At 48.4% G+C, this 24383-nt stretch overlaps 1 pseudogene; it reads left to right on the top strand.

Annotated features, from left to right (window-relative positions):
• Window positions 1-10261: 10261 nt before the first annotated feature.
• On the top strand, window positions 10262-23074 carry LOC136578734 (forkhead activin signal transducer 3-like; annotated as a pseudogene).
• The last annotated feature ends 1309 nt before the right edge of the window (window positions 23075-24383 follow it).

The raw sequence follows: 24383 nt of genomic DNA, 5'->3' as shown, positions 1-24383 counted from the left end.
ATTTTTTTTCATGTATTCAAATGGAGTCATCGGATTATCGCAGCGCATTGCAAAAACTTACGTTTTTGCAGCGCTGTGATTTTTTTACCCGTAACTATGGGGATTTATGCTAATGTTGTGGGAGGGTATGCAGGGCCCTTTGCTGGGTGGGGCAGGGTTGAGCTAAAATCCTGATGCCTGGAGGAAGGCTAGGCAGCCATTTTGTGGTCAGCATACAAGCAGCTCTAATTAACCTCTTGCCTGCCACAATGCCTACTGCCAAAGATAGGATGATTACTCTGGTGGAGGAGCGCCCCAATCTCTGGGATAACAGCAGGGAGGAATATCACGTCAGGAGTTCTTGTGAAGACGGATGGGAAGAGGTGGCGGATGAACTCTTTGGCGACCAGTGGTTAAGAGCGCGCCCAACGGCATACATCAAACTGTAAGTGCAAGCGGAGAATTAATGTATTCGTGTACACACGGGCATTTCATCGCTGACTCTTTACATCTCTGAAAACTGCAGATTGTCGCTAAAGCTTTTACATAGACTACTAGCTTCCTAAGTCTGTGTAACCGCCCAGGGCTGCCTGAAGCAAGGGTTCTTTTTTTTTTTTTTTTTACCTCATGGGAAATGTTAGCTTTTGTATAGTCTCTAAGGCTGCATTCCCACGAATGTATATTGGCTCAGTTTTCATGCCGAGCCGATATACGTCGTCCTCATCTGCAGGGGGGGGGGGGGGAGGATGGAAGAGCCAGGATCAGGAACTGAGCTGCCGCCTCCTCTCCGCCCCTCTGCACTATTTGCAATGAGGAGAGGTGGGACGGGGGCGGGGCTAAGTTCCACAAATTAGCCCCGCCCCCATTCCGCCTCCTTTCATTGCAAATAGTGCAAATAGTTCAGATGAGGACGACGTATATCGGCTCGGCGTGAAAACCGAGCCGATATACGTTCGTGGGAATGCAGCCTAAAGTAGGGGCCGGTGCAGGAACCGCGGGTTACATTAAGTGGAAGCCACACGACTGGGGTGGTGGGGGAACGTAGGAAAGGAAGAGGTTAATCGGGGTGGAATTTAGGTAGGAGAGAGTAGGATGGTTATAGGTGGGTTTGAAAATATACAGAGGGGTCGGGGGCTAGTTGAAGAAGGCGGGCTAGTATGAGGTTATAAGAAGGGAAGGAGTAGGGAGGTGAGCGCCATTTTGGGAGTAACATTGCCATAGCTTAGGACAGGGAGCTGCCGCGGGAGTTCATGGTGCTAGCTGGCTGAGGGACTGTGTGGCAGGGTTGCTCAGCAGTGCTCCGGGGACAGCAACGGTAGGAGCGGCTCGGGAGCATCTGCCGTGGAGGAGCAGGCCACCCACACGCCTGATCGCGGAGGAAGGTACTCCTCCGTGCCCGGCGCCGCCTGAGGAGTCTCTCCCTGGACCCTTTGCTTTGTCTCCCCAGCTCTACACCTCAGAGCAGGGGACGGCAGAGCAGGAGGAGTCCGCACAGGCCGCTGGGTGCGACGGTGAGCGGCGAGCCCCATGCTGGTCGGGGGGCGGGGCTTGTGGCATCGGGCGACAGGACACTCATGGGGCAGACAGTCGGTTCTCCCAGCGATGAACCGACCCTGGAGAGGACTAGACAGCGTGGTCATCAGGGGAGGACGGAGGAGGAGCGTGGAGTCAGCACCATGGAGAGACCGGGTACGAGCGGAGAGACGGCAGTGTCCCCTTAGGCTAGGCCAGCCAGGGGGCGAGCCGGTAGATGGGCGATGCAGCAGCAGAGCCACGGTAACCTCAGGAGAGGGTACCAATGGGCTGTCGGTCCAGCATATGGAGAGAGGGCACGGGGCCCCACGGCTGTGGTCGACGGTGCATGTTCCAGGCAGGGACGGGCGGCGAACTGGCCCGGGGTGCGTGAGAAGTCAGGACGAGACGACTGTGGCAAGCATCGCTTTGGCACCAGGAGAATTGGAGACCGAGAGTGAGGAGGAGCTGCAGGATCCAATGGACCCGGCTGGTGGGGTCACAGCACCCATGCAGCTTGGTGAGACTAATTTACTGTGGGGTTTGTCTGATGTGGGTGTCGGGAGGGGAGGGGGAGGTGCGGGTGTTATGTGTGATAGTGCAGGGGGAATTCAGGATGATTTTCAGTTATTGTTAAGGAATGTTAGGCAGTTGTTGCAGTGCTGCGAGCAAGGTAGGGGCAAGGAAGTAGGTACAGCTCCATCCCCGGCTATGGCGTGGATTCCTCCTGCAACACCTAGTTCTTTTCCAGCAGTTAGCGCGTCAGTTAGCGGGATAGGGGGTAGCGAAGTGCAGCGTGCAGTGGGTGTGACGGTGGGGGTACAGACTGAGAAGAACGGCGAAGCTGTGCAGCTAGATGACGAGGCAAAAGGGGAAGTCTATGGCTGTTTTGAGGGACCGCTGGGGGCGCATTTAAAGAAAGAGGTTAGGGAAAAGATTTGGAAGGACGAATACGTCGAAATCTTTTCCCTCCTCCCCCTAGAAAAATTTAATCTAGATAAAGGAAAAAAGATGGATTTTAAAAAAGAGGAGGAAGAAAAGAGGCGCTGGCGGCTGATACCGCAGACTTTTTCTAACTGGTTGTAAGCGTATGCAATCTTAGCAGGCGTAATGGGGGAGAAGGCGCCGGAGAATTGCTCGGTGTTGTTCTGCTACTTGGACTCCATTGGAGAAGTGTACATAACATACGGGGGACAGGCGTGGCTTCGCTACGATGAGCAATTCCGGCAGAGAAAAGTGGTCCCACCGGATACTGGGCCGAACCGCAAGGATATTGGGTTATGGCACCATCACGTTATGGGCAGCCTTTTCAGGGGGGAGCCGGCATAGCCGGCTCATTTGGTGTCACTAATGCAGCTGGATCCTCCAGATCGTCGGCAGGCCAAAAGCCAGGTTTATGCTGGCAGTTTAACGAAGGAGCTTGCAAGTTCGGGGCAGGGTGCAAATTCAAGCACTGCTGTTCCATTTGCAATGGGGGGGGGGGGGGGTCACACGGTGCGTCTAGGTGCTTTAAGCATGGAAAAGGAAAAGGGGCAAGTAGTGGGGTGCAGAGGGAGGACACCAGTGAAAGTTCTAGAGATGGAGCTGTATTTAAGTAGGTATCCGGATGCGGCTCAGGCACAATTTTTAAAGTTAGGATTTACAGAGGGGTTTCGCATCCCTGCTCCGGCCCATCAGGTTCCATTTTCTAAAAAGAATTTACAATCAGCACGGTTTTATCCAAAGGTAGTTAGCGAAAAATTGGTGAAGGAAGTAGGCGCGGGTCGCATGGCGCGTCCTTTCAGTTCCCTTCCCATGCCTGATTTAGTCGTGTCCCCATTAGGAGTCGTCCCGAAGAAAGAGCCAAACAAGTTTCGGCTCATTCATCATTTATCGTACCCAAAAGGGCTATCGGTAAATGATGGTATTGATCCGGAGCTTTGCTCAGTGGTCTACACTTCCTTTGATGCGGCGATTAGGTTAGTGCGTCGCTGTGGAAACGGGGCATTACTGGCAAAAACCGACATCGAGTCGGCATTCCGATTACTCCCTGTTCATCTGGAAAGCGTTCGTTTGTTAGGATGTTTTGGGAGGGGTGGTTCTATGTCGATCTGTGCCTGCCCATGGGATGCGCTATTTCATGCCCATACTTTGAAGCATTTAGCACATTTTTAGAATGGGTGGTTTGCGAGGTTTCATGCTCGAAGTCAGTGATTCACTACCTAGACGACTTCTTGTGTGTAGGCCCCGCAAAGTCGGGAGTTTGCGCGTCACTGTTAGCCACGGTACAGTGGGTGTTCAATCATTTTGGAGTTCCACTGGCACCGGAAAAAACGGAAGGACCAACGACTTGTCTTAATTTTCTGGGTATCACAATTGATACCCAGAGAATGGAGTGTCGACTTCCAGAAGACAAATTGCATTCACTCCGGCAGGATTTGATTGCGGCAAGGGGTGCTAAAAAGATGCCTCTAAAAGATCTTCAGTCCCTACTGGGGAAACTTAATTTTGCGTGTAGAATAATGCCGATGGGTAGCGTTTTTTGCAGAAGGCTAGCAAGCTCGACGGTGGGGGCTAAGGCTCTGCATCGTTTTCTTCGGGTTTCGGCTGATGCAAAGGTGGACTTGGATGTGTGGTTGGCGTTTCCTGCAGCAATATAACGGGAGGTCGTTCATGGCGGATGTGGTTGATAGTTTTGATTGCGAGTTGTTTACGGATGCAGCCGGGAGGGCTGGTTTTGGTGCCTTTTTTCAGGGTCATTGGTGCGTGGATTGTTGGCCGGTTACTTGGGGGGAAGCGGGGTTGGTTAAGAATTTGGTGCTGTTAGACTTGTTCCCCATTGTGGAAGCTGTGACAATCTGGGCGGAGTGGTTTAGGAACAAAAAGGTCAGGTTTCATTGTGATAACTTAGGAGTTGTGCAGGCAATTAATTTGGTTTTGGCGCATTCCCCTCCAGTTGTGGACTTACTGTGTTTTTTAGTCTTATCTTGTCTAAGGTTAAATGCGTGGGTAGTGGCGGTACACGTGCCTGGTGTAAAAAACGCTATAGCAGACTCTCTTTCTAGTTTCCAGTGGGAACGTTTTCGGTCACTGGTTCCGGACGCGGACGAAGAGGGTTGTCCATGCCCGTCTCATCTTTGGAACGTGGAAGACGTGCGGCGGAAAGATTGATTAGAGCTTCGCTGGCACGGGGCACTTGGAGGGGTTATGAGGCGGCATGGGAGGAATGGGAGTGTTGGGTGTCTGGTAGGGGGGGGGGGAGTGCGATCTGAAGTGGAGCAAGTGGAAGCGTTACTGGGACTGTTAGGTGAGCTGTCTGTGCTAGGGTGGTCTATATCGAGAATTAACCGATTGGTAGCGGGTTTAGCTTTTGGTTTTAAAATGAGAGGATTGGCGGACATCACTAAAAATTTTTTAGTGAGACAGGCCCTGAGGGGTTTTCGGAATGTCGAGGTGAGCGGTGACAAGCGACGGCCAGTGACATTTCAATTGCTTGTGCGGATGGGCGAGACACAGGGGCGAATTTGCACTGACGTATTCGAGGCGCAGTTGTTTCGTTGTGCTTTTTCCTTAGCTTTCTTTGGAGCTTTTCGCCTGAGTGAGTTGGTCGCACCCAGTACGACGAGAGAAGGTGGGCTGTTATCAGGCGATGTTTTGTCGGGAAATGGTGGGGTTGAGATTTGGTTGCGCCAATCAAAGACCGACCGGTCTGGTAAAGGAAAGAGGATAAATCTGAACGAGGTACATGGGTCGGAAATGTGTCCGGTGAAATGTTTAGGGGAGTATCGGGCCTGGGGGAATCAGAAAGGTGGGCCTTTGCTTAGGCATCGTGATGGTTCCTTCTTGTCAAAGTTTCAGTTTAAGAGGGTATTAGAATTAGTAGTTTCAGATCTGGGATTAAAAGGGGCAGGTTTGTCTTCACACTCTTTTCGTATAGGAGCGGCAACGGAAGCAGTGGAGAGGGGGTTAAGTCCAAGTGTGGTGAAGCAGATCGGGAGATGGAAATCGGAACGGTACAGGTCGTATGTCCGCCCGATAACGGGGGAAGCAAGAGCAGGGGAGATCAAAAATTCGGGCTAGGGGTTACGAGGGGTCGGAGTGTTCTTGGGTTTCCGGGGGGGGGGGGGGGCAGGGTTTTAGTGGAATGTTTGGTGGTAATTACGTGTTTTTTCCATTACCTTAGGAGGCAGAGCACCAGCTTTAGTTTGGATTTTTGGCCACTCGTTCGCATACTGGGCAGAAAGAAGAGCAAGGTTGCGGCATAACGGAAGACAGCTTGGAATCCAAAAGGAGAAGGCTGTGATCCGTTGTTTGGGTTTTCGGGGAATGAGTTAGTGCAGAGTTTTGCCTGAAGTAAATGGGTATGTTGAAAGGGATACAGTACCTGACATTTTAGTAATACATGCGGGGGGGGAAATGACCTTGGCAGCCGCCCGGCAAGGGAGCTGCGGAGGGACATTCAATATGACATTTTGCGGCTGAACACGCTCTATCCTAAGACAGTAATAGTGTGGTCTGAGATTATACCTCGTAGATGCTGGAGGATGGCGCGTTCGGTTGAGAGATTAATTTAATTCTGGCCTTATTCAAATGGACACATTTCTGCCTTTGTCACAACGGGGGAGAGGGGGGTCAGTGTCCACCATGTGGATTTAGTCAGGTCAGGGAGGTTACTGGTTGGCGGACGGTGTACACCTAAACGATATTGGAATTGACCTGTGGGCTTTAGCAGTGCAGGAGGGCGTTGAAAGGGCTCTGCTTATGGTGGGGGCTGCGCAGGCTTAGGAGTTAAGCCGTGCTAGCTGTGGCGGGTGGGGGGTCCTTGGAGTCGGTTTTATAGTGGTTGGGGGGGGGGGGGATTCTGGTGGGTACGGCCCCACCTTTAGTATTCCCTCCTCTTATGTTAATTGGTTGTCTGGTGCTGGGGACATGGCCTATGGGGGGGGGGGGGGGGGGAGTCCCTCCAGGCCTTTGGATTTTATACAATATCGGCCAATTAAGATGGTTGGTGGTGCCCCTGAGCCGGTCGTTACTGTTAAGGTCAATGGAGGGAAAGAGTTATGCACCAGATTTTGTGGCTCTAAGGACCCCCGGCTCGTTGTTTGGAAAATGGTAGTGTTGTTCGTGCATTTAATAATAAAAGGCTGCTGTGGCCAATTAAATCCAAAAATGCGCGCAGTGTTTTATTTCGGTAAGGTTTGAGGGAGCCACAGCTAGAGAGACTCTGACCTACCCTAGTCATGTAGTTTTTAGTACTCGGCAAGAACCTGTCTAGGAGCACTGCTATGTCTCGCCAAGTTGCTGCCCCTTTTCTGTTTTCGGCGGGTGCTGGGCACTAGAAAAGTACTTGGATTTTGGAATGCTTTGCGGTACCTGATTGCAAAAAAAAAATATTGTTGATGAGATGACAGAGTGCAAATTGTGCTGGGGTAAATACTAGAGTTATTTATATCTTTTTTTTTTTTTTTTTTTCTTCAGATTTTTTTACTTTTCTTTTCCGCTTTTGCCCGATTCTAAACTTAATTACTTTTCTAGAAGAAGCCATTTTAGCAATTAGTGAAACACAACTTATGTCAGTGTTGCTGGTTTTGGGCCCCTGAACACGGCAGAGCCAGATCTGCAGTAGCGTAGTCCGTGTGTACCTTGTTGCAGTACATTTCAATCTGTACAGCACTAATGCGCATGATGAGTCGTAGGACATTTGTGGCAACCGGGCCGCCTACCGGGCTGTTGCGGGATGAGACGACGGAGATTTAAAGCTGGTTGTCACGGGTGGCTCTGCAATCTCTCCCCTGACAATGGAGGATGTGACTAAGGAGTTTATTTTTGCACAAATTGTGAAAGGCTGCAAGGAGTGGGGGCGGGTATACCCTCACCACTCGATCACCTTTTCCATTTTAGGCCATTTGTTGGGTGTGCTAGAGGAAACATGTGGATCAGTCGGAGACGTTGTTTAGGGTAGGCTTTGCGCTGGCTTTTTTTGCGGCACTCTGGATTAGTGAGCTGGTGCCAGTTAGCAAGTATAAGTCAGTTGGTTTGCTGCGCGCAGATGTAGTGGTGACAGACAAAGCCTTAAAAGTTTGTGTGAGAAAGTCAAAAACTGATATTTATGGGTGAGGTGAGTGGCTGCCCAACAATGCATTGGGTTTGGGTTGGTGCGCTGTCGGTTTAGCTAAATATTTGGCCCAGCACGTGGGATGTGAACTGTTTTTATCGCACGTTTCGGGTCTGACATGAACACATTTTCAATTTGCAGCAGTGTTGCGTTTAGCGTTAAAAAAAACTGGGATTGAACTCAAGGGAGTTCGAAACTCATTCTTTCCGAATAGGAGCAGCTACAATGGCGAATGCTTGTGGGGTAAGTGAGGAAGGGGTTAAAAGGTTAGGGAGATGGAATTCGGAGGCATATAGGTCTCATGTGCGACCAGATTTGATGCTTATGTAGGAATCAGTCAGCCATTTGAGCGCCTATTATGTCGGGTTTGGTCTTTTTAGAGTAAGAAGGGGGGTAATGAAGAACAGAAGGAAGTCCCAAAACAAGTAAAGGGACGTTTTTCAGCCCATCAAACCACTGTGCAGCTGGTTATGTAACATTTCAGCTGTTAAGATGCAACAGTGGCCAGAAGGTACCCATGGCTGCCAGATTGTGCATTCAAGACAACGACGCACGCCATCCAGACGCACTGCATGATTTTGTAGAAAAAAGGCAAATTAATGGGGAGCTTTAAAATGGCAGTTTCTGTGAGGTCAGATGCTTCAAGAAGGACTCATAATATCGAGAACTTTTTTTTTTTTTTTTTACATAAAGCACTTGGGTTACGGCAAGGAACTTTGGTGCAAATATAAATGCTAAACTGCAGTCCGGCAGCTAAAAAGGGCCCGTCAGCACTCATACTAACCTTAATATAAGTAGAAGACGTTCCTCCACCGCCATAGTCAGGTATCTTGTAAGGTCAAAGATAAGCCAACTAGAACACAAATAAATCTCGTCTGATGACTTCTGCTTCAGGATTTTTAGCAGTATTCTAATTATAGAAAAGCAATATTCATTTAAGCATAAGTGGGGGATTTTCAAATAGTTTATACTACTTCCAAAAATAGTAGTATAAAACCAGCCAAGGCCAGACAACAGTATTCCGTTCTGAAGGCTCTCAGAATATCACCGTAACAGCACAAGAGAATGTCACCTAGGTGGTTGCCTGAGTGATAGAAAGGTGTTACTAGGGTGTGGGACAACTTGTGATCTTTCTTTCTTTCACGCGGACAATACGCTGTCCATACGTGTGCATCAGCACGTGTAAGTGACCATTTGCAGGTCATCTGCTGCAGAAATCCGCATGCAGAATCTGACCTATTCATATGAGCCTGGCCTAACTATGCATGTTCCCCATTGTAGGATAATGTACAGCACTACTTATAACCACAGTGGTTCCAGGAGCAGCACTACTGTAAGGAGGAGGTAGGCTTAGCTCACACAGCATTGATTGGCTGTGAAGTCATGCACACTCCCAATGGAAACAAAATGCAGCCTGTGATATACTGGTGTACGAGGCTTGAGTGGTAATGACATGCAAACATCATTACTGAGTGCTCACGCCCCTTTAGCCTGAGTTTGAAGTGGAAGTGGCCATTTTCTGCAGCAGCACATAGATGGGTGTAAAACAGTATATCAAAAGTGAAAAGGATGAAAAGTACTGATGATCCTAACCATGGCCAACTACAGTTGTCTGAAAATTTTGCATGAACACTCTTGTTATAGCCCAATGGAGCTCCTATGCTTCACTGCACAAATATCAGAACCAATTTTTTAAATTTAATTGATCTTAGAAATACATTGAAACTTTGAGATCATAACTTTATACAGCACTTTCACTTCGTAGAACTGTCAAGTTTTTAATTTGTTTCTCTTAACTTTCATATAGAACATCATCAAGCACTAAGGAGAACAGTCACTGAGGAGGATCCTGGCAAAGGCCCCTCATACATCCGACCAGGATACAAAGGGTCCCTATTTCTGAAACTCATTGACCAAGTATTGTACTGTACCCAGATGTTTGGTAGGAGACGTCCAGTGGAGGTGGACAATCTGATAATGGTCATTCGTGAATCCTTCGGGAGATTAGAGAAACAGGACTGTGTTTCAGGAGGACATTTTAGGTCAGATTTGACAGCTAGAGGGGTTGGCATAATCGATTCTCACACCCCAGTTACCCAGTCTTCAGTTTGTCCAAAGTCTCCTCCCCTTAGATAGATCTATTGACACCTGAGCAGTTGAATGACTGCTGGTTGGACTGGTTGAGTATGTCTGTTGTGATGTAGGTGTTGCCAGTTTCCACCATCACACTTAAACCCCTCATCCTATCATTTACACCACCCTAGTTCCATGAAATAGTGCACTCCCATCCAACATCTCATCACTTGACAATGGAGTAGCCCCATCCATATTTATTTTTATATATATATATATATATATATATATATATATATATATATAATACATACACACACACACAACACATGGATGGATCACACCCAAGGACTGAAACTAAAGTGTAGACTCAATATTATTGTCTGTAAGCATAGAGGTTTTTCTATAACAATAATAATGCGGGGTAACCAGCAATGGGTTTGAAGGCATTTACATAGCAATGCTGGAGTTGGGGTGAAATGACTTATCGAGGTTTTATTCAATGGGGCCCAGTGTCACATCAGATATAGCATTGGGACCAGTGAAGACCACAGTGGACTCTACCTCTTCGCTTTCCATCCTTGGTGAACACAAGAGCGGGACATGTCCTACCCATACCATCCCTGGGATCCAACCTACGTGCCGGCAACTGACCTGCCCAGCATGGAGCAGATGCTGCAGATGGACTCCAACAGGGAGAGTAGTTCAGGGGAAGGGAGAAGTCTTCTGCATGATGCAGACCCCATGGATGCTTCTAAGAAGATAGAGAAGACCCCTGGGAAGAAAAAGAATTACCAGCGATACGCCAAGCCTCCATATTCCTACCTGGCCATGATTGCACTGGTAATACAAGGCTCTCCAGAAAAGAAGCTCAAGGTGTCCCAGGTAAGAGAGCTTAATGACCTGGAAACGCAGGGGAGTGATTGGCAAGTAGGAACTGACCAACAGCTGCAGCCATTATCCAGATACAAAGTACTCAAAACTTCTTGTTAAGCCCTTAAGGACGCCTACCTAAGGCTGCATTCAGACGAACGTATATCGGCTCGGTTTTCACGCCGATCCGATATACGTTGTCCTCGTGTGCAGGATGGGGGGGGGATGGAAGATCCAGCAGCAGGAACTGAGCTCCCGCCCCCTCTCTGCCTCCTCTCCGCCCCTCTACACTATTTGCAATGGGGAGGGGTGGAGGCGGGGCTACGTGCCGAGAATTAGCCCCACCCCGCCTCTCACCATTGCAAATAGTGCAGAGGGGCGGAGAGGAGGCAGAGAGGGGGCAGGAGCTCAGTTCCTCCTCCTGGCTCTTTCATCCTCCTCCCCCCCCCCCCTGCACACGAGGACAACGTATATCGGCTCGGCGTGAAAACCGAGCCGATATACGTTCGTGGGAATGCACCCTAAACATGCAATGATGTTTTTTTGCTTTTTCACTTTTCAAAAGTAATTAACTCATTTTTCAGCCAACGCCATATGAGGGATCGCTCTTCGTATGGCGAGTTGTAGTTTTTAGTGGTATGATTTTGGGGTACATATAATGTATACCTTATTATTTGGGAGGGGGCAGCGTGAAAGAGCACATCAATTCTGCCATTTTTTTAAGGTATTCACCATGCAATATAAATAACATGATGACATTTTTTTTCTGGTGGTCGATACAATTATGGTGATACTAGAATTAGATGGGGTTTTTCTTAGGATTTTACTCTTTTGCACAATAAGAACCATTTTGTGGAAATTTGTTTTTGGCATTACTGCATTTAAAAACCCTAAACTTCTTCATTTTTCCATAGACGATGCTGTTAAGGCCTTTTTTTGTGTGAGATAGCTGTAGTCTTTTTTCTTGGTAACATTCTGGAGCATGTAATACCTTATTGATCGCTTTTATTGCATTTTTGGGAGGCAAAATGAAAAAAAAAACACAATTGGGCATTTGCCTTGCGAGATAAATAGTGTGTTCAATTTATTGTTTAGATGACTTGATACCATATCGCTGTTGATATCCCTGTAAAGGACTTAAAACTGTGATCCTATTCAGATAATACATAGCAGTACTTCTGCACCGTAGTTTATTAACAGACTCCAGGACTGAATGTTTGTTGTTTTTTTTTTTTTCTAGATTTTTCAATAGGTCAGCAACATATTTCCCTTCTTCAAGGGAGATTACCAGGGATGGAAAGACTCCAGACACAACTTGTCTTCTAACGAATGCTTCAGAAAAGATAAAGGACCCAATAATGGACTGCGGTGGTAGAATTTACGGGAGTGATATACCTCTTATAAGTGATGCTGACTTTTCCATATCTAGTTGGGAGATTTATTAACCTCTTAGTGGCAAAGCCGGTTTGCGCCATCATAACCAATCAATTTTTTTTCAGTATTTTTCATTGTCTCATTACAGGAGCCATAACGCTATACACTTTCTGTTGAACTAGCCCTAGGAGGGCTTGTTTTTTGCAGGATGAACGTTGGCTTCATTTATTCAAATTTTGGGAACCTTTGACATTTTGATTGCTTTTTATTCCATTTTTTCTAAAGGCAAAATTAATAAAATCTGCAATTCTTGCTTGATTTTTAACACTGTTCACCGCACAGCATCGATATGGTAAATTAATTCTGCAGTCCAGGACTATTACATCAATACCAAATTTAAATAGGTCTTCTTTTCCCCAGCGTCATCATGACGGCAGTACCTGGAGGTTGCCCCTTGACCTTGTAGGGACAGGAAGCAAGAGACTTGAAAAGGCTCCTCCTGCCTCCCATTCTCCAGTGCTTCCTGTCCCTACAGGGACATGCAAGAGAGCTCCCTCCAGGGAGCTGAAAAGTTGACGGGGAGTGCGGACCACAGGTTCACCTCCATTCTTACCTCCTTTTTTCCTTATCCGCGGTCCAGGGGAATGGTGGGCCTCAGGCTCTGCCTCCCCGATACACCACCGCAGCACCGAGGAGATCGGCGGGCCAGAGGCTCTAAGACCTCTCTTCCATCGCGGTCCGGGGGTCGGTGGACCACAGGTACTGTGTCCCGTCCCCCCCCCCTCTTCACCACCACCGTGCCTGGGGAGAGTGGCAGGCCAGAAGCTCCAAGACCCCTCTCCTACTGGCAACAGACTCCAGCGCGGCCGCGCGCGATGATAGGGGGCGTGGCTAATGACGGCACGACGCGGTGACGTCACACGCTGGGCAAACCCGGAAGTAGAGCCTGGGAAATTCAAAAAATCCCCCCAGCAAGCCTCCACTGCAGGACACCTTTACAGAAGGTGCACCCAGGCACAGGTCTGTCTTAAAGCTCCCCTCCCGGCATCATGACAACCAGAGAGACCGATGTGGAGGCCCTACACACCGTGAGTGTTCCATCTAAAAACCAAAGGGTGCAATATGTACAAAATTGGTTTTATGGGGCGCAGCGTACGGGGTTTTTTTTACGCATATGCATGTATCGTTGCAGAACAGGGAATCCGCCAAAACGAAACAGAATCCCAAGAAAAGGCACAGGAAATGCTCCCTGTGTTTTAAAAAACTAGACTAGGCGTACAAAAAAAAGCACTATGCCCAGAATGCACGGCAAAAATCCTCAAAGAGGAACAGTCGGCGTTCATGGAGGACAGAAGGTCCCTTGTTAGGGAAGAAGTCCGGGCATCTATTTCAAGCCTTCCCCCAGCCCAGCGGGAAAAAAGAGCCCCCAAGAGGCCCAGTTATGCGCCGCTAATGAGCTCAGACTCAGAGCAGTCATTGAGTGAATTTTCCAAAGGCGAGTTATTCGACTTTCCCCCCGACGCTAAAGACAAAAATAAAAAGTATTACTTTTCGTCAGGTGATCTCGACCAACTAGTAAAGGCGGTGAGAGACACCATGAAGATAGAAGACACGGTCGAGCCGAGATCCGTTTAGGACGATATGTTCGGCGGGCTCAGAGCGAGAAACAAGACCGTGTTCCCGGTGAATCCCACCTTGAAGAAGGTAATCGCCGATGAGTGGGCCTGCGCAGATAAACATCTGTATCTGCCACGGGAATACAAAGAGAGGCTCCGGTTCGCGGAGGACGACGTGCGGATTTATGAGGATGTCCCAAAGGTAGACGCGCAGGTGGCCAGGATGGCCAGGAAGACAGCGCTTCCCTTTGAGGACTCGTCACACCAAGGGATCCCATGGACAATAAAGTGGACATCTTAATGAAGCGGGCAGGGCAAACGGCAGCCTATACCCTGGAATTGAATGTCGCAGCTACGTCCATCACAAGATCTATGTTCCTCTGGCTGGGGGAGCTGGACGACCAGGTCAAGCGGAGAGCATCTAGGGAAGAGATACATGAATGCATACCCCTGCTGAAACTAGCAACAGGCTTCCTGGCAGACGCTTCCAATATGGCTAGGTGGGCGATCTGGCTGAAGACCTGGAAAGGGGATGCCGCGTCCAAAAGTAAATTCTGCAACATTCCCTTCCACGGCCAGCATATCTTCGGGGCAGATCTGGAAGAAATCCTGAAGAAAGCGGCAGACAGAACCCACGGCTTCCCAGACCAGGCAAGAACCACGTTACCCCCCAGGCGACAACCAGCCTACAGACCCTATCGGGGGAAAGGGAAGACGGGCCGCTGGTCCTACCCCAAGGGCGGCAGGGGTAAGACTAAAGAAATCACTACCCCAGTAGAGGATTCCCAGGTGGGGGGTAGATTGCTAAAGTTTGGGGCGGAGTGGCGGCGCATTACAGATAACCCGTGGGTTCTCCGGTTGATATCCCAGGGGTACAGGATAGAGTTTTTCGTCCGGCCCCCCCAAACAACTTCACGATTACCTCCACGCAATCCTCCGCCCTCCAGGATGTCCTTAGAAAGGAGATCGCTAATCTGCTGCATATGGGGGTTATAGTACAGGTTCCCTCGGTAGAGCAGGGACTAGGGTACTACTCTCCCCTATTCCTCGTTAAAAAAAACGAACGGTGTGCACCGGATGATCCTCAATCTGAAGGGCCTGAATAGGCATATCATTTATAAAAAATTTAAAATGGAAACCATTAGGTCAGTAGTAACCCTAGTAAAAAGGGGGGACTACATGTGCACAATTGACCTGAAGGAAGCGTACTACCATGTCCCGATCTTGCAGGAACATCATAAGTATTTGCGCTTTGCGGTCGAGATAGAAAGCCGCCTGTGTCACTTCCAATTCCAGTGCCTACCATTCGGCATATCCACAGCACCCAGAGTCTTTTCAAAGATCGTGGTGGAGATGGTCGCGCACCTTCACGTATCGGGCGTTAATATAATTCCCTACCTGGATGACTTCCTACTAATAGGACCCTCGGCAGAAGCCTTAAAGGAAGATACCACTTGGGCCATCACCCTATTCCAGAGGCTGGGGTGGATCATAAACTTCCAGAAGTCCAGCCTCCTTCCCGAAATTCACAAAACATTCCTGGGGGTGCGGATAAACTCAGAGTCACAGACCCTATCCTCACCGCCACCTAGGAGGGAGAGCCTAATACAGGCAATCCACAGATATAGGTAAGAGGCAGATATCGATATGGGACGGAATGAGACTCCTGAATGCACAATGTCATGAGGCCCAGATCATACGATGGGCCCAGGCACATTCAAGAACATTGCAGAGGGCCGTCCTGGGCAACTGGGATGGAGCAGCGACCTCATTAGACGCCAGGATGCCCCTGTCACTATCGGTGACTCGGTCCCTTCACTGATGGCAGTCAGCGCGTAATTTAAAAGCAGAATCCCCGTGGGTGGCGGAACCATTCATTTGCGTGGTCACCGATGCGAACCAACTCGGCTGGGGAGCACAAGTAAGACAGCGCCTGTTACAAGGGGAATGGGGCCCAAGGACTAGAGACCAAACCTCAAATTTCAGGGAGCTCATGGCCATCTGGGAACACGTCAGGGTCTTCTCAGATAACGTGACTGCGGTCCCCCTTATTTGCCACCAGGGAGGCACCAGGAATTACCATCTCCTGAAATTGACAGCCCGGATTTTCCGGTGGGCCGAAGCCACGGTGCGGTCCCTGACAGCAGTCCACCTCAAGGGGTCCCAGAATGCAACAGCTGATTACCTCAGCTGAAGATGCATGGACCCAGGGGAGTGGTCCATGAACAAGGAGGAGTTCCAGCATATTATAGACATCTGGAGCAGGCCGCGAGTGGACCTCCTTGCGAGCAGCACAAACACAAAATGCCCCGATTAGTTTTTCCTCAATCCAAGGGACAGGGCCAAGGGGATAGACGCGCTCTCTCAGAGCTGGGACATCGGTCTGGCCTATGCCTTCCCTCCCATTCCCCTTATCCCAAGAGTCTTACAGAAGATTCGGCAAAGCCGTACGACCGTCATACTTGTCGCCCCGTACTGGGAAAAGCGGGCGTGGTTTCCCTTGCACCTAAAACTGGCCATTGCAGATCCTATCCGCCTCGCAGCCAGAGAGGATCTCCTATCGCAGGGCCCAGTTCTGTGCCCCAACGTACAGAGGCTGAAATGGACAGCATGGATGTTGAGGAACAGGTGCTGCTAAGACAAGGTCTGTCCGCCAGGGTAATATCAACTCTGCGCCAGTGTTGCAAACCTGTAACTACCGCCATCTATAACAAGATATGAAAGAGGTTCTCTTCCTGGAGAGGGTTGGAAGTCTCCAACCTAGACACATCGGTGGCGGAGATATTGGACTTCCTCCAGGAGGGTCTGGATAAAAACTTAAGACCAGAGACCCTTAAAGTTCAGGTTTCGGCCTTTTCGGCCGTGCTGGACCAACTGTTAGCCGATCATAGGTTAATCCGCAGATTCATGAAGGCAGCGGAGAGGATGAGACCGGTATCCCGTAGTACAGTACCCCCCTGGGACTTAAACTTAGTACTCAAAGGCCTCTGTAGGCCCCCCTTCGAGCCTATTGATCAAACATCGATAAAAACGCTAACCCTCAAAACAATATTCTTAGTCGCAGTTATGACGGCAAGGTGGGTTAGTGAGATGCAGGCCCTTTCATGTAAGACATCATATTTACTAGTCCTGGACGATAAAATCATATTAAAAATGGACCTTCTTTTTACCCAGGGTAGCCTGAAAGTTCCCTAGGCAGCAGGAGATTGTCCTTGCATCCTTCTGTCAGGACCCCAAAAACGATAAAGAGAGAGAATACCACAGTCTGGGCGTAAAAAGAGCCATCCTGTGTTATTTGGAACAAACACCCCCCTTTAGAAAGACTGGCCATCTCTTTTTTCAATTTCTGGAGCCGGGCAGAGGAAGGGCGGCTTCTAAGAGGTCCATTAGCCGCTGGATAAAAACAGCAATCCAGCAGGCGTATTCTTTCAGCAACAGGCCGATTCCAGATAGACTCAAGGCCCACTCGACGAGAGCAGTAGCATGCTCTTGGGCAGAAAGGGCCATGGCTACGCCGGATCAGATATGCAGGGCGGCCACGTGGTCTAGCCTGCACACATTTACAAAACACTATAGATTAAACACCGACCTCTCCTCGGACCTGTTGTTCGGTAGGAAGGTCTTGCAGGCAATAGTCCCCCCCCTAAAAGTAATTTGGTATAACTCCAGGTACTGCCGTCATGATGACGCCGGAGAAAAGGATAGAATTTCTTACCGAAGTTTCCTTTTTACTGAGTCATCATGACGGCACGTTATTCCCTCCCATATAAAAAAAAAAAAAAAAGCACACATATGCGTGTATATCCGTGTGTGTATATAGATATGTATATCCAGAGACTACTATACATAATGTACATGCGACATTATGGCATATCATCTCTGTTAAGGTTCGGATAAGGTACCCTCCATGGTATGTCCATGTAAGTAATTTGGAAGACACTGGAGAATGGGAAGCAGGAGGAGCCTTTTGAAGTCTCTTGCTTCCTGTCCCTACAAGGTCAAGGGGCAACCTCCAGGTACTGCCGTCATGATGACTCGGAAAAAGAGAATTTTCAGTAAGAAATTCTATCCTTTTTGCAACGTTTGCAGCGATACCACCATATTAGGGTGCCTACTCACTAGCGTTTTTTTTTTTTTTTTCAGCTGCGAATTCGCTGCCTATTTTTTCCAATTGTTAATGGGACTTTCTAATGTTAACACAATGCACCAACAACGCAAAAACGGCACCTTGCGTTTTTGGTGCGTTGGAAAAGAAAAAGGCAGCGAATTCGCAGCAGAAAAAAAAACCGCTAGTGGGTAGGCACCCTTAGGCCTCATGTCCACGGGGAAAATCAGATCCGCTGCAGATTCTACATGTAGAATCTGCAGCGGGTCCCTCCTGCCCCGCGGACATGAGGGCTGAAAATAGCAATTTTAAGCATTTACCTGTCCGTAGCGGGCGGCTCTTCCTCACGGCCGGATCTTCATTTTCGGCCGGCGGATGAATTCCTGACGCCGGCGGCACATCGTCGACGTGCCGCGCGCATGTGCCGGGCACATCCGCCGAGCCGAAGCAAGGGAGATGCGGCCGTGAGGAAGAGCAGAGCTTCACGGTCCGCTCCGGGTGAGTAATTCTTTTAAATTCCTATTTTTGGTCTCCCGCGGATCCGGACGGCTTCCATAGGCTTCAATAGAAGCCCGCGGGAGCCGACCCCGCGGGAGACCCGCATGAAAATGGAGCATGGTCCAGATTTTTTCATGCTCCATTTTTTTTTAAATCTCTTTTATTGACGATCCGCGGGTATTTATCTACCCGCGGGTGGTCAGTGCATCTTTATGGGGTGCGGATCCGCGCGCGGGAGATCCGCTGCGGATTTTAAATCACATTTTGCCCGTGGACATGAGCCCTAAAAGGGAGAAAAGTGGGATTTTGATGTATTTATCTTTACTATTTTATCTAACTTTTAATTTTTGTCCTACAAGTGGACTTGAATATCACCCTATTTCATCAATCATCTAATACACTACTATACTTCAGTTTAGCAAGCATTAGAAAGCGTATGAGGTAGGCCAGAAGATGAACCTCATTGGCCACCGTAGCTGGCAGACTCTAAGGCTATACCCAAGCCTTCAGGTGCCATGGCAACCCATCGGGGCTCCACAATCATATCACAATGATCCTATGGATGACAGAGGAGCCCCTTCCCTTTGTCTGCCTTTCACATCCGGGATCGGCCGATCACCTAATTTCAGCTCATAGACTCTCTCACCTACTCCTGAAAAGTCTCTTTAATGTACCATTGAAAACTTTAAACATTTTTAAGAGGGATGAAAAAGAAAAAAGCTCAATTGCGCCGTGTAATATTCATAGTGCAGCAAAATCAACATGTTAGCTTTATTCTGTGGGTTTGTATAAATATGGCAATACCAAATTTAGGCTTGCTGCACACGGCTGTGATGGGCTCCGCCGCGAAATTCCGAGCCAGTCACGGCGTCCCCAGGAGACCCCATACTTATCTGCGGATCCCGCGTCCTCGCTCCCGCATTTCGCTTCCCTGCACAGCTCCGCCACATCACATGACACGCCCGGCCGCGTCACATGACGCGGTGGTGGGCGGGGAAGCGTTTTCACGCTATCTTCCGCTGTGCTACAGCGGGAGATAGCGTGAACGGACGGCTTCCATTGACTGCAATGGAAGCCGTCCGCATGTACACCCACGGCAAATAGAGCATGCCGCGGGTGAGGACGGGTGAATTCACGGCGCGGAATTCCGCGGTGGAATTCCACACCGTGAGCACTGAGCTGTTAGGTTCAATAGAACCTAATAGCTGCGGGCAGCGCAGCAGATTTCCGCCGCGAATTACGCGGCGGAAATCCGTTCGTGGGAAGGAGGCATTAGGGCTTTTTTACACACTAGCGTTTTTTTCTCTCGCTGCAATATTGCTGTGTTTTTTTTAATGGGACATTCTAATGTTAAAATCGCAAATGCACAAACTTCCGATTTTTGTGCGATGCAATTTTAACATTAGAAAGTCCCATTGAAAAAAAACTGTTATATCGCAGTGTTAAAAAAAAAAACCCGCTGATGGGTAAAAGCCCTTAGGCAGGGTTCACACAGGGCGGATTCCCGTCGGAAATCTCGGTTTGGCCGCAGCAAAAACCGCGAGATTTCCGCCGGGAGAACCGCCGCGGTTTAAGCCGCGGTGGCTTTGAAGCGGCTCGGCCGCATGCGTTTCCGTTGCGGCCGGCGCTCCCATAGAGGAGAGCGCGGCCGTGACATAAATAAACAAAAAAACGAAGGTAAACAGACATGCTCAATCCTTGGAAACCGCGGCTGCGGCGGCCGCGGTTTCAACAGGATTTACCGCTGCGGATTAGCCGTCCCATGTGGAAAAGGTTTCTGAGAAACCTCATCCACATGGCTGGCTAATCCCGAGATTAGCAGCCGCGGGCGGTTTTGCCGTGGGCGGATCTGCTGCGGCAGAACCGCGGCAAATCCGCCCTGTGTGAATGCAGCCTTAGGGTGCATTAATATGTTGCTGATTTTCTGTAGATTTTGGCACACATTTTGAAATCAAATTGAAGGGGTGAAATCTGCTGCACATATGTACTTAAATCCACAGTAAATCAGCTACATGTGTGAACGCACCCTTATACGGGTTTTAATTTATTACTTTTAAAAAATACAACCATTTCTTAAAGAAGTTGTCCAGAGTTAGAATAAAGGGTCTGCTACGTTTGCAGAAACAGCTTTTTCCCAAATCCACAAAACTCCTTTAAGTCCTCGATATGCATTGCAGAAATGTCATCTGAACCCAATAATTCAGTTTCGACTGGTGGTTGACTGTTGTATGTACATGGGAGCCTCCTGACTTTTCCTCTACACATGATGTCCGGTAAGGATGAATTGGACATATTGAATTCAGTGAATGGCCAAGTGCTGCCTGTGATTGGCTGAGCACTGTGACCAATCACAGCAGCGCTCAGCTGTCCTTTAATGAATGGCTGAGCGCTGCCTGTGATTGGCTGGGCGATCAGCCAATCAGACACAGCCCTTTCAGCAGGTGGGGATTTTAAATTCCTGCCTGCTGAAAAAACTTCATTACAATGACGGAACCAAGCAGCTAGACGTACTTGAGCCCTGGCAGCAGTGGAGAGGTAAGTATAGTTTTTTTTTCTTTATTTTTTTACTACAACTAAGATTGTTTTTCAGGGAAGGGCTTATATTTAAAGCCCTTTCCTGAAAAATCACTGCCAGGGTGCTGGCATCCTATTGCTTTCAATGGGGCCGCCTGGAGCAGTAGCCCCATTGAAATCAATGAGAGCTATGCGATTCTCTGCCACAGCTGTCACACCTGGGGTAGCGGATTCTTTACTCCCCACGGGGAGTCCCCTTGTCACTGAACACTGTGACAGTGCTGTCAGTGTTCAATGATGAGGGGACTCCCTGTGGGGAATATTTACATGGACCTATGGTGCACGCGTTTGCATGCCTGTAAAACAGGGACATGTGAACACACCACAGGGAACCGATGGTTCTAATAGACGCATGGTTATGGGCGCTGTAGTAGAGTGAGAGGTAAAGTGTGGGACGGACGGTACCTATCGCAGAGACAACTAGCATCTGTGATGTAAACCCGCTCCGTCTCTCACTCCAGGACTCAGTTCCACCTGGCCCAGACAGGTGAGATATATAAATGGGTGAAGGAGGTGTGTGTCCTGTGTGAGCAGCAGAGGCTCCCGGAGTGCTGAGCTGGAGACACTGCACCACGCTGCTGGGAAGGTTTGCTTTACTTTGCCCTATTGGAGTTTACAAAGACTTTTGTGTTACTGTTGCTGGACTGCTTATTTAAAAGGACTTTCCTTGAACTTTCTGTTATCTGGAGAATGCCAGTACTTTTTGTTTTGTTCATCAAGCCTGAATAAAGACAAGATGCTCAGCATTTGGTCGTGGCCAGGTGTGTTTCCCCCCTGCATTGCTGCAGCGCACGTATGTACGCACATAAACACGCTTGTCTGAATGCACCCTAAAGGACACAAAACATTCTGCAGGTCAATACGACGACACAAAAACTATTAGGTTTTTCATATTTCGCATAACAAAAAGATATAGCTTTTGGCATCACTGTATTCAAAAACACAGAACGTTGCCATGGATGGAGCTCTGTGAGGGCTGGATTTTTGCATAATGTGCTGTAGTTTTTATTGGTACCATTTTGGTGTACATATTACTTTATCATTGCTATTAGATTTTGTATCATTGATTTGTTTGCCCAGCGGGATGTGTTCAATGTATTGTACAGCAATAACAAACATATATTGTTTTTTAAATTCACGTTTCATAAACAAAAAAAGAAAATGCTGAAAAAAAGTTAGGTGGAGATTTTTTTTTGACTATTTGTTTTTCTTTCTTCCTTTTTTATGTCCCTGTAGGTGACTTGAACCTGCAATCCTATGATCGCACAGATAATACACAGCAGTTCTTCTGACCTGCAATGTATTCCCTATATCATTTTGCCATTAGAAGCCATGGTATATTATTGGTATTTCATGATAGGATGGCAGAGTAAGCCCCTCCCTCTATTACAGTAGACTTGTACATGTCATAATCAACATTGATTGGGGCATCTAAGAAATTAACAGTGGGGATCAGACTTCTTTGCCATCCCAGTCATTGTAGCAGGACCCCGGCTGTCAACTACAGCTGACTCCCATTGCATGTGGCATGGGCTCAGCTCTGAGCCCGCTCCATCTACATGCCGTAAAGGAGAAAGCTCATTACATACATTCATCTCAGCAGTACAAGATGCCACCAGGCCGCATGTACTAAAGGCAGATGTATTCATCTAAGACGGAGTTCAACCAGCCTGTAATTAGTGATGTCATCATTAATAAAACTCCTGTCATTCGCCTTTCATGTAAACCAGAATTGTCCAGTAAGCCATCAGCTGAATTATTTTTCATTTTGTTTTCAGGTCCTGAAAGATCCGCACAAACCGCAGGCGAAAGGAAACTACTGGACAGTGGATGTCAGTAAGATTCCGGCTGATGCCATGAAACTTTAGAACACGGCGGTCACCAGACAGAATATCTATCCACAAGACCTGGCCCCCTTCATTGTCCACGGACATCCCTTCCGCCCTATACGGTGCCAATACTCTGCTCTCCTGATAAATGTGGCAGATCCTCCAGCAGAACAACCAGAAGCCGCTGCTGCAGCCAGCTCATCTGCCCCGGACCCCGCAGTCTTACCCAATGATCCTATGAAACATGCCCATGTCTTACACAAACTGTGTTGCCCCTCCTAGTATCCATCCATTTCTGCTTTACCCCAACTTTGCATCAATGTCGCCTCCTTGCCCTAATCACCCTTACCAAAACCCGAGGGAGGCCTACCCCTCCTCCCTACAATCACAACTACCCATTGCCCCAAGGCCTCCACCAGTGTCTCATTTCTCACCAGTGAAGGATACACCCCACAACCGGTATACAGGCAGCCGCTGGCTATTCTGGATACTGGCATGTGGGTTACTATCCGTGGAGGTACAATCTTTGGGTCTGATTTTACATTGAGTCCTTAGCTCCTCTCAGGCTCTTAGTGCCAGTTCACATGGCCTGATTTGTGATACATAATACCTTTTAATGTGTCCATTCACATAAGCACATTTTTTTCACGCACTCACATTTGTGCACTGCAAGAACCCAATGAAATCAACTCACTCTTTCTGTGCTTGTGTAAATTTGGAATCCAGCATATCCACTCCGCACATATACACAAAATTGCATTAATTTTGTGTATATTTGTGTGCGCAAACACACGGGGTGTTTACACACATTCATCCCAGAGGCGACGAAATATGCTTTCGCAAGCACTTCTCAGCTGCACAACCATACAGTGTATTTGAATGACAAGAATTTGCTTACGACCGCGTGAACTCTGCTGCGGAACCAATATCTGCCACGTGTAACATATCCTACAGCCGAGTTCACAGCATATCTTGCACTGCGGATATTAGTGTCGACCTGCTGCAGATTTCACCCCTTCAGTTGAAGTCTGATGCGGATCCGCAATCTACACCAATACCACAGATTTTGGAGTGGATTTTCTGCTGAGACAAATCTGCACCAAATTCCCTACATGTGAACATACTGGACATTTTCCAAAGCATCTCACAAGGCCGGTCCGGGGTGAGGGCACGGATGTTTTATACTGTTCTTATATTTATAAATATATTAGCACGATTAATACTGCGTGTTTTGGCCCATAAATAAACCCGCATCCGTCAGTGTGAATGAGCCCTTAGGGAGCGCCACATGCAGACGCTGTATGGTGGCGCTAATATTCCCAGTCGGTTTGCATTGTGGATGCGTTCACAATACGGTAAGGGGCGTGGCTAAGAATACTGTGGGTTCCAGTTTTGGGCTCCGTTTCAGTGTGAATCCACATTAGATGTAAATCATCCAGCGATCTGCGTGACTCCAGCGAGGCGCGGTCATCAGCGCCAGGATCTCACTGCCAACCATCTGGGGTTTTCTAGTGCAGCAATGTGGAGTGTATATAAAAAATGGTGCGCTAAAAAAAGCATCCAGCGAAAGGGAATCTAATAGACAGAAACAACTCATCACTGAAAAGGGGTCAGAGGAGGATGTCAGGAATCTGACTAACAGGCGCTGCAAGTAAAGAGCAGCTGAACACAATGCTGGCGCTCCAACTAACATGTCTGAACACGCAAATCGGTGTTCCTTATCACGGATGGGCTATAACTGCAGACAGACAGTTCTAGCGGTCAAACGAGTGTATAACTTGTATCACTGAGTAGCGGAAAACCCTGGCCTGGTCAGATGAAGCCCAACGTGTACCCAGATGGGTCTCACTAACCTG

Source organism: Eleutherodactylus coqui, chromosome 9, assembly GCF_035609145.1.
Source record: "Eleutherodactylus coqui strain aEleCoq1 chromosome 9, aEleCoq1.hap1, whole genome shotgun sequence".
Lineage (NCBI taxonomy): Eukaryota > Metazoa > Chordata > Amphibia > Anura > Eleutherodactylidae > Eleutherodactylus > Eleutherodactylus coqui.
The sequence above is the reverse complement of the archived record's forward strand: the minus strand, read 5'-3'. Positions and strand labels throughout refer to the sequence as shown.